This window comes from Ooceraea biroi, chromosome 1 (assembly GCF_003672135.1).
Source record: "Ooceraea biroi isolate clonal line C1 chromosome 1, Obir_v5.4, whole genome shotgun sequence".
Classification (NCBI taxonomy): Eukaryota; Metazoa; Arthropoda; class Insecta; order Hymenoptera; family Formicidae; genus Ooceraea; species Ooceraea biroi.
The window spans coordinates 14,679,269-14,690,357 of record NC_039506.1 but is presented as its reverse complement, the minus strand read 5'-3'; the positions used below and the strand labels follow the sequence as shown (position 1 = coordinate 14,690,357).

The 11,089-nt window shown below is 43.5% G+C and overlaps 1 long non-coding RNA gene across 2 annotated transcripts; it reads right to left on the bottom strand.

Annotated features, from left to right (window-relative positions):
* Positions 1-810: 810 nt before the first annotated feature.
* On the bottom strand, positions 811-8,954 carry LOC105281460. Of its 2 annotated transcripts, XR_894321.3 has the most exons (3): positions 8,588-8,954; positions 7,249-7,531; positions 811-2,101 (listed from the first exon to the last, which is right to left on the bottom strand). It is a non-coding gene; the product is annotated as an uncharacterized LOC105281460 (long non-coding RNA). The 2 variants fall into 2 exon arrangements; XR_002193436.2 differs by having other exon boundaries at positions 7,249-8,934.
* Between the last annotated feature and the right edge of the window lie 2,135 nt (positions 8,955-11,089).

Genomic DNA, 11,089 nt, shown 5'->3' with positions numbered 1-11,089 from the left:
AGCAGCAACCGGGGGAGTGAGAACGACGGGGGGGAGCTCCGATCACACGAGCCGTTTGCGCGCCTACCCGCGGAATAAAGATGGGCGAACGCGACGAGGCTATCGGGCCTCCACATCTGACAGTAAAGAACGACAGTCATTCTTAAAACGAGGTTAATCGAAAACATCTCGCGACGCTTGTTATCCGGCTCACGTATCAAGCACGTTGTGGCGGAAAGAAGGGAGTAGAACGGCAGAAGGGGACGGGCCGAGAGGACCAGGCAGCGGGTGATATCTCGGAACGAGCGCGCCGCGGCCGGCATTCGTAGCTCCAGATCATTTCTCGTCTCTCCATATTGTCAACCGCCGTACCAAATTGCGAATCGATGTCACATTGGGCCCTGAGATATTGCAGTCAGGGGGTGGGATACCTCGCTTGGCGTAGGGAAACCCCTGCCGGCCGGCCCGGAGTAACGAGGTACGAGAGTCATTTTATCCACTTGCCCGACGAACATCAGGCCACGATCGATTAATAAATACTAGCGTACATTCTATATACGGCCCGATAAACATTCACGATGCGCGCGGTGTATTTATTTTCGATGATAACCGCTGGAACATTTCTCTTTATCTATAATTTATATGCACGCGCATATCGGCACTGCAGACGGATGTTTGCTACTCGGAAAGTGCACTTTATTCTTTTTTTATTTTTTATTCACTTGTGTTCGTATCGTCGGTGATGGCAAGGGTAACGCAAATGCGCAGCCGAAGAGTGCCAGCTCTCTTTCCCTCGTCTGGTTAAGTAAAGGGAAAAATGAGTGGTGAACGTTTGCTATTATTTGATATATTTTGCGACAATAAAAATTTTATTACATAAATACAAATCAGCAGAATAATTGCTATTTCAATCGCTATCAATAATAATTAATAACTCTCTGGTAATATCAAAATGTAAATATAAATACTTACTAAACTACAGTTATCTTTTATAGATGGAAAATTATTGGCATTACATGGATTTTAAATAAATACATCTATCATTTTCTATGAATAGTAGCAGTAAAAATTCATGAGCTACATACTAAGTTGAGAATAGAGCATAAAAAGAATCTAATCTATCAGATCTATATTTTATGCAGTCAATTAAAGCGTATTTCTCTAAATGTTAAATGACGCGCGAGTCAGTTGGAAAATTCAATTCACACATACACACGCCACACGAAGAATATGATTATAATATAATAATTAACAATAAAAATCTAGACAAACTAAGGCACAAGAGATTACTTCGAGCATAAATCTCGTAAATATTTCATATACAATCACACGTGACATGGCATTAATATTTAAATAAAAATTGAGGTATCACGCTAATTATCAGACTAACATTTGATTTGAGCTTCTCTCCTGCGAGTTCGCTTTTATTAACAAATTAAAAAATTCTGCCTAGAGAAACAGCATGGATCTGCCTTACGCAAACGTCCGATGCAACTCCTTTGCGTTTACGCAGGGATATTATTTTTGATATCGAACGCGACGCCGTCGCTACGAGTATTTACAATTCCATTATACGAGTATTTATAATTCCATTAATAAATATCTACGCGTTTTCTCTTTGCTTGAACAAATATTTTTGTCCGTGTCGAAACATATAATTGAGCCTCTCGAACGGGAAATTCGCGGTCGCTGCCGTCACCTATCGTGCAACGAATCGCAGCAGGTGGCGGATTAAACTGCAGTTGGTCGTTTGGCAGTTGGTTACACCCGGCTGTTCGCTGTGGTATAGCACGGATAGTCCTTTAGAACATGATATCCTTGCAGTACGGTCGCAGTAACCGACGGTCGAACAGCAGCACCCGACCGACGTTGCAGGGACCTTGCTCACCCTCTTTGTAGCACCGACGGTTCGCAGGCCACAGTATCGTGTCGCTCGGACACTTTGTGGCAAGCTTGATGTAATCCGCTTGATCAGGGAAGTAAACGGAATCGGAGTTTACCATCTCTTGGATGCCGACCGCCGAATGAACCAGGACGCACAGCATGATAAGGAAGAGTGATGCCGAGAGATGCATTTTGGATATCGGATGTCCTTTGTACCGTCTCACGTGAAAATGGGAATCTGGAAAGTGATTACGTTATTGAATTACATTTTTGTACGACTTTTATGCCGATTTTGCTGATATGATTAAAGGTTATTATGTAAAATTCGTATTGATTTATCCCGGCGGCAATTAATTGAGAATAACGATGTAACGACAGGACAACGACGATCTATACCGCGGAACTTATAACGCTAAATTTAATCCGATGAAATATATAGTTATTTTATATCGATTCCTAATTGCACTGTTTTAATCTGTGCAACATGGCATTATGGCATAATTATATTTAGAGATTAGACTATTGAGTAATGTAGAAAATTCTATGCGCTATGCGATCACATCAGGAAAAATTTAGAGAGAAAGATAGAAATATTTTTCATATAAGGACGTCAATGTGTTTGATAAACAAAATTTAAACTAAAATAATGTGTAACAGAGCGCGACGGATTTATATCGCGCGACCATATTTTGGAAAGTCGAGGACGATAAATTATCAGATTAACTAATATTTTCATGGCAAATAGAATGGAAGCGTGACTACCCAATCCCATGCACCGAAATTGCAAGCAAGACCCGTGCGAAATAAGCGAATGCACGGTCATTTGAAAATGTTATTTCTTGTTCGCGTATCGCGCAAATGAGAATATTAAACGGCATGATTTAACTCGTCCGTATAATCGGTTTTTGCAAATAGGATCGTAGAAACCATCGCTTTCTCTATTCATAATATTCTATTTATACTATTCCGATAGTCTTTGCTTCGATAAATCTAAAATCGATTTTCCTGCGGAAAGTTCAAGAGGACTGTTTCATCGTCTCGCGGATGTACACGGACGATAAAGGAAACTGTATTGGATTCAAATATCGCGTCAGACTAAACAACCGTACAACTGATATTTGCATTGTGCATTAATATTTGCACTTAGATAAAGAGAGATGCAAGAAACTGGCACAATCTACACAGTCCGTTGTGTGTTATAGAACGAGGAGTACCTCGTTTTAAGAAAGAGGAACTTCCTTTTCGTCTTCATGCACCTGCTGCGAAAACGCACATTAAAACTGAAAAATTGCAAAATAAAGAGCATACTGAAGAGCTGTGGAAAGCGCATTAAAAAAAGAAAAGCTTATCAAAAAGATATCGATCGGAATTGACAGTTTGCGACTTATAGCGCGATAGATGGTGGAAGCCACGCGGGACTTTCCGCAGAAAACAAAGAAAACTCGACTACGTGGTGAACTCGCGCTCAGAAAGGGTGGAGAGTATATGGAGGAGAGATTACCCGAGTTCCCACAGACCTGGCCTGCGAAGGGCGAGCGCGAGTGCGGTTTGGTCTGGTGCATTTCGCGAAATTTTCGCGCGCGGCCAGAAAGCAACTGCCCGTCCATGGAAAGTTTGAATCGGATTTTCCGGAAGGTGGTCGCGCGCGGCATGTAAGTGGCTATTTGGACGGGACAATTTTTGACACGACGACGTTACGACGTTGCACCGAATAGGGCTTTCTGTGCTGGACGTCGTACTCTTCTTTTAAGTACACTGCAATATCAGACTCAGATACACTCTGCTGATACCGCAACGGCTTTCCCCTGCCTAACAGGAGAGTATTTGGACCGAAAGTGGTGATATGAGTATAATATGATATAATAGAGAGTATTATAGAATGTATAAAGTATGAATTAAAAGAATTTATGTTATAATTTAATGGAATAATGGTACAATCGTAATATTGCGCGAGGCATTTGTTGTATATCGCAATGTAAGAGCTTTCTTAGTTAGCTTATTACATATAATCTCTTACGTTGCAACAGTTCGAACGATTATATCGGTTGAATATCGATTCGCTTAAATAGGGCTTAAGTAATGGCACCGGGCGATGCTCGTTTCGACCGATTGCACTTTAGCCCGGTGCATCGACGTTCCAGGACGATGCCATCTCGCAGCGGTGGCTACTTTACGGTGGTTGTATAGTATCAACAATAAAAATTACTGTCTGACGCCATCGCGCGATCTGTGACAGCCAGTTTAAAGAACGCTGTAAAATCCCGGCCCGTAATAGGCAGGCAGTTCTTTCGCACGCCAACGTAAACTTTTATGGATGATGCTAGGAGGCTAGGGGAATATTTTCTTTTGAAAAATCCATGCCGGCAAGATCCGCAGTAGTAGATCGCATTAAATGGCGATAAACGCTTACCGCGTCGTGCGGTCACCGTATTAACAAATAAAACGTTCCCGTACTCAGACTTTCTTGTCGCGAAAACGCTGACGCCCATATTATTAAAAATTTAATGTTTCAAATCCTGCGAGTGATTTTCCTTTCCTTCGAATTTTCCCTCGAATTGCCATTGCGAGATAAATATGAAGTGAAAATATACGAGAAAAGCCCTGTTGACGTACGTTGAAATTAATTTCTGATTTGGACGCTAATAGGTCTCAATGCTTTTGCGTACAAAACAGAGAAGTCTCGTGTAACCGAATGAAACGGGAAGATTTCAAGGCAACATTTGTAAAGAGCACATATATACGCTTGTGTATTTTGTAGCACATCAATTTCCATAATGTATCACTTCCATGATACGCTAATATATGTGCAGGATGTTTGTAGATTTCATTTCGAATGCAGACGATTACTCGAGGCCATTGCTGCTTCGAATATTCGTTGTAACGTTAAAGTCTGTCTGCTGATACGTTGCAGACACGGTCCCTATCGCTATTTAATTAAAATTTAATTGAAATCAATTCCAGAGAATATGCGAACGTATATCGCAAATTACGATAGCAACTCTGTTTCCAAAATTATTTTCTAAGCATGACAAGAAGTTTACGTTGGCGATCTAGCTTTACAAATACACATGTCTGTTTAGATTCATGTGGTTAACTTGCGACAATATATGCTTACGTAATATATGAGGAAGTGAACGATATTTTTGTTCTATAAAGCGTTATATCTCAGCGTTCGCTAAAGTTGCAATTAGCGTTTCGCCTCGGGGCCACATGAGCCGATAGCAACAAAAATTAATTCGCGAGCGGAAGCGACTAAGCGTTCACGATAATTACGAGGTATCCCCGAGGAGCACGCTTAGCGTAGACGACACGCAACGTCGTCATCAAGATAAGCCACTGCCTTCGCTCCGGGCGGTTGAAGCAAGATGGAAGCTTGTATCGACTTAATTTCGTAATGCTCAATTTGAGCGAGACCTCAAACGAGTGTGCTGCGAGCGCGCTGCAAGCGAACGAGAGCATCGCACGTGGTTAATCGCGCATCCGACGAATTTTGCAATCAATTCTTACACCGCTGAATACAAACACGGAGATCACACGCGAAATTTAGAGCTCGCGATGGAAGCTATCAATGATAACGAAACGTGTTAACTTCGCGCGGAACAGTAAGTCGCGCTCTATCTCGACGCGAACGCTTAAATTCTAGGCCCAGCACGGAACACAATGGGAACACAATAGGAACAGGAAACAGTGTATCTGTAGTTGCCGGTGAAATACTCGCGATAATACAGCGGGGAAGTTTGAACATTACTCCACGGTACAGTGACCGGCGCCCTTTGGCCCAAGTTGCAGCGACGGCCTTTCGTCTTAAGTAACCCTCACTTAACGTTTCGCAGCTCCTTCCCAACTTCGCGATGAACGAGAAGGCGGAATTCGCTATAACCGATCATTAAAGAGACAAGAGTAGGAAACTCGCTTTTCTCGCCCTGCTAACGCGCAGTCCTTTACGCAATCATAACAATTTGCGATCTGTTCCGAGAGTTGTTTGCAGACGCCGCCACATTTTCCATCGCGACATCTCGCTGCTTTTTCGCGTTTCCGCTTTTCTTTTTTATCGTTCTGCTCGCCGCAAGGATCACGCGGCATTTCGCGCGGAAACCATACACACGCGGGTATCCATTATGAATGCGCGACGGGTTTTAAGACAATTTATCGCGCAGTCGGCCTCGCTGGGTTGTCGTGCGCCGGCCGATATATGGTGCCCCGTAATTTTAAAAAGTAGGTCCATCGCGCCGCGTAATCCGCAATCGTAGAAATGAAATACACGACGTGCCGAGCACTCATCCTCTTCCTCCTCCTCTTTTGATTTTCTTTTTGATTTTTCTTTTCTCTCTCTCGTTATTTCTTCCGCATCGCAGCGCCGCGAGAAAATACAAATCGCGAGGATTACACGCGCACCTGCTGACTCTCGAGGGCTTGACGAGAGCGATTAATTTTTGCCCATTCCAGCACGTCAGCGTGGTGGACGCTTCGGTAACCGAAGCTAGCTAATTTCGTCCTCTCCCGCACGAAAAATTCGGAAATTAATTCTCATCCGCAAACGCGGAAGGATGCGTACTTGCCACGATGCCATTTACATATCCACGTCCGCATAAATGCGGCCCTGCGACGCGAATAATTTCGTTCCGAGGTTTGTAAGTAATATACCGCGGTTTCCTTATTTTTATCCTTAAACTGCGCGCTGTGATATATATATCAAATAATTGTTAACGGAAAATTGTTACTCGTTAAATTTTAATTTTAACAGTTTTATATAACAATGATTTACATCTTTCTCAATATGATACATTTATTAGCGTATGTAGCTACGACTTTTTATTGTGAACCGTAAAACATTAAATTTAGTTACACTGATTAATACACTGAATTTCTTGGACAAGAAAATCTTAGAATTTTGCCGAAGTGTTCTCTCTATCAATTCTACCTTGTCTATGCAACAGATTTTCAATAAAAAGTCGTGTTTTCTGGCGAAAAACTGCGCGATCCATTCAAGGGAGATGTCGAAACGAAATTTCGATTACGGAGACCCAATAGTAGATAACACTAAAGGAAATGGCTGGTTTTCCAAAGGTTATATAACGCTATGAGGTACCAGATCGCCTTCGAAATTTTTGATGGCACACTTTCGCGGAGCGTATAAACGTTCCTCGAAGGTGGGCACGGTTCCCGGTGACTGTACACCATTTTCCTCCGAGTTACCGTAAAATCAGGACCGTCGCAAGATCGAGCGTAAAACCGCGCTGGGTTTGCTTGGCGAACACAAAGGGAGGCCCTAAAGCGCCCGGACGACCGGCACGATGCAAATCATTTTGCATAATTTAGATTAAACTTACGCGGCGCTCTCCGCGCTTTCGCGGCCAACGAGATTAACGATTACTTTGCACTCACGTTCCACTCTTGGTTCCTCTTCGTCTCTGTCTTCGTCTCTCCTTCTCTCTCTTCCTCTTTCTCCTCGTCACCAACGGATCCTCTTCGTTTTCGTTACGTTACCACGATTCCGCCTGTGTAACGCCTTCACCTCCGGGTTACCAGTCAAATTACGCTTTACGAGCGCGGGACTCACCGGTGCTAATACAAATTTAATAATCGGCAGCGGGTGAACGTGTCACGTTCGCGCACACGTACGAATTGGCGCTTGCACGGAGACTGGAGACGCGTATCAAAAGTTAATCTGCGAGAGACTCCATAAGTACCCCGGCAGGTTGGCGGCGGTGGAGGGAAAACGTAGGTAGGGGAGGAGGAGGATAGTGTCCTCGCTCCCCGCGCCGCGAAGATACGTGTCATCGTTTTTAGCTTCACGTTTTCCGAGAAACGGGAAGAGCGGGATAAACGGGATAAGGGATAGATTAATCCGCGGACAGAGACAGAGAGAGAAGGTGATCGTCTCTGCCAGCGAGTGGGTCCAATCGTGAGAGGACTACCTTTCCCGTTTAGCGCGCGCGGGAGAGATAGCCCACGCGCGCTAAGCTTCCCCGGAAGTCCCCGGGGAAATGAAAGAATATATTTTATATTTCTCCGATGTAGCATCCCTGCCGGAACCGGCCGGTTATTCAATGAATTATATGGCCCGCCGCGCGAATAAATAAAGAACTGCGCATCGCCGGGTACGTCGCCGGTCGATTCCAGATGATTCGATTTGTTTTATATTAAACTGCATGAGTAAGGCGAATCTTTATCCTTATCTCCTCCTGCATAAAAGTCTCTCGTGTACGTTAACCGGGATCACGATACGCACGTTTCTGCTTAGCTGACCTGCGCGTGATACCCAATGCGTGAAAAAATTTCTCGCATTGTGCAAACAGCTCAGATTTTCACGGTGATTCGAGTAACGCGTTGGAGAGCACGGTATTAATTTTTTTATTAGAACGAAGGCTAGAGAACGCGAAGTTATTTTTATGATTAGATTTGCGCAGGAGATTGGAGCGAGATAAGGATGCGCAATTTCAATATTGAATGATGTACACGGATGATGTACGCGCACAATCTTTTATTACTTTCGGAAATAATAAAATTCTAGCCATTTTCCGCCACGTCGTAAAAAATTCGCATGTGCGAGTTTTACGCACGCAGCAGAGGAATGTTACAAAATACAATTATCTTTAGTACGGTTTTATTATTCTCGAACTAAGCACCGTGCACGAGAGATTAAATTATGGTAACGCAAATCACTTGAGGATACGTAACTGTATGAGACATTGGTAAAATATTATATTATTAAATATATCACCTATAAAATTTGAAATAGTGCTCATCGTTTCCGATCACACTGCCGTTTGATTATATTATATCATAAATGTGTCGTTAACGACATTTTCTTTTATTATGAGACATAATGTATGTCTTAAGTATCGGTCATTATGACCGATTAATCTACCGGGAAGTGATAACGCGCGTGGCAAACGAGCGTTTTAAAAATACATCGCACAATTTTCCATGGGTGAGATAATGATCTCCGGATGTTTCACGACACTTCACCGCAATGAGGTAAACGCGTGCATCAGAAATTAGTCATCAGCTGTCTTGTCGCGGCACATACGCGATTTCGTTTGCTCTTGGCCGCAACCTTCGCACACGCGAAGCCTTCGCAAACCAGTGCCAACGAACAGGTTGTAACGTCATGGCACGTCATGAGCGACCAAGTGGGGATTTTCAAGGACGATTTAATACGCTACAGGAAATGCGCTTCTTCATCACGAAATGATGATCGCCGAATGCCTCGAATAGTCGATTGACACCTCGCAAACGGCGTCTGCGATTCCTTCGTTTGTTTTCTCCGTTGCTTCCTCAAATGCATGTGTTTTTCTAGGACACCGATCAACCTTTCGTTTCAGGATCTCACAATCCCAATCAGATCCCGATCAAAATTGGAGCGCTGATAATGTGAAAGATATGGGTCTCAATTGTTCAGATCGATGCTTTATTTCCTTGCCTCGGCAAGAGCTGTCGGATTACAATGCGATATCTCCTTTAATTGCGACATCGCTTTCTCTTTCTCTCTTTCTCTCTCTTTTTATATCTGTATCCCTCGCATAGTTGGCTTCTCCGCTAATATCCAGTTCGCGTTCTCGAGAATTGAGAGTCACTCGCATGTCTGACACGCGTGTTCCCGTCATCGCATAAGTCATGAGTCATTAAATCGTCGACCACATATTGCCGCAACGCGCGAAGGGGATTCCTCCGGCTCATTAGCAGATCGTCCGGCATAAATGCGAAATTAGTTTTCCTCATGCTCGAATCAGCGGTGATCAGACGAAATTGCGAGTTAAATATAAATCAGGCGATTAATAGCGCGAGTATTCGGAGAAGGGAAGTGTCGTTACAGTCGTCGCGCGTTTCGCAGCCGAGAACGCGGTCATTAAATCATTTCCCCGTATTAATATCGTACGTGATGCACCGGATGGTAACGAGACGACGGTAACGATTCCGCGTTGTTATTCAATGAAAACAATTGCGATAAACCGAGGACGTTTTTCCCGACGTTGATCTCTGCTCTTCGTCATCGCGATAGACGTCGAAGCACCTGTCCGTTTCGCTAAATCGCCCCCACTTAAGCGGGACAAGACAGTTATTAGCGATTGCGTAAATTGATTGCGACGTTATGTACCTGCATGCAACTCTAATCAAACTCCGTTCGCGGCAAGAAACGCGCGTTTCCAGTAGACGGTTTGGAGCTCGGGTTCGGGAAATCGATGATCGTAAAGTGTAGCAACACTTGGGGATTCCGCCAAAGGGTTCTGTTAATATTTCTTGGCACTCCGAGATGAACACGGGTGTTTCCATGTAGAATATGATCTTAATTGCGGGTAAATTACTGACGACATCTAAAACATTTGAACGCCGAAACCTACACGCGTGTGCATAACGGCAACAAGTTCCATGATGTATGTATATTCAAAGAGGGAAATTTGATGAGATGCGCTGCGGTTTCTCTCTCTGTTTCTCTTGTCTGTGCTAGACAAAGTACCGCGAAATTATATCAAAGCTTGTGTAGCCTGAGTTCGTATCAAACGAATGTAATAGATGAGTCCGATCCACGCGCAAGCAAACATTTCGCAACACGCCTTACCATTCGCACTCGCGATTACGTGCGACATCGAGAAAACAATTTCCGGGACATTGAAACTGATTCCGACACCGCTTCGTCGATTCTTCTTAAAGCTTTCCTTTGACGTTATTTGTCGTAATTATCGCGTCATTACCATATCATTTTCCGAAGACCACTCATCGACATCCATTTCGTAACGAGAACTCGCGGAGTCGCTTGCGAGCAGAGGAGCCACATGAACTTACACTTGACATTACAGACATAAAAGACGTTATACAAATCGCTGTAAAATGCAAACTAACTTAAAGTTGTGGCGTAATGCAGTCGGTGACTTGTACGAGGAACGCATTGTCGCGAGGCAGGAATCTTAATGACACGCGTGTGCGGAATCTCTTCTCGTAATACGCGACGAAGATAAAAGCGAGCAGAGATACAACTGAATGAATCGCGATAATATTGCGTAACGCGTTACATTATATTGCAACTGGATATTTGCACGTGGACTTTCGTCTCTGTCGCTAAAGATAAGGAAAATTGCAATATAAAGATAGAGAGAAATCGAGGAAACAGTAAGAAGAAAATGAGGATAAAGATAACGCAAGAATAAATTGAATCAATACACGTGCGCACGAATGATGACGATCAGACAGATGATTGCAAAACATGTTGTGTCCGCGTATTGCA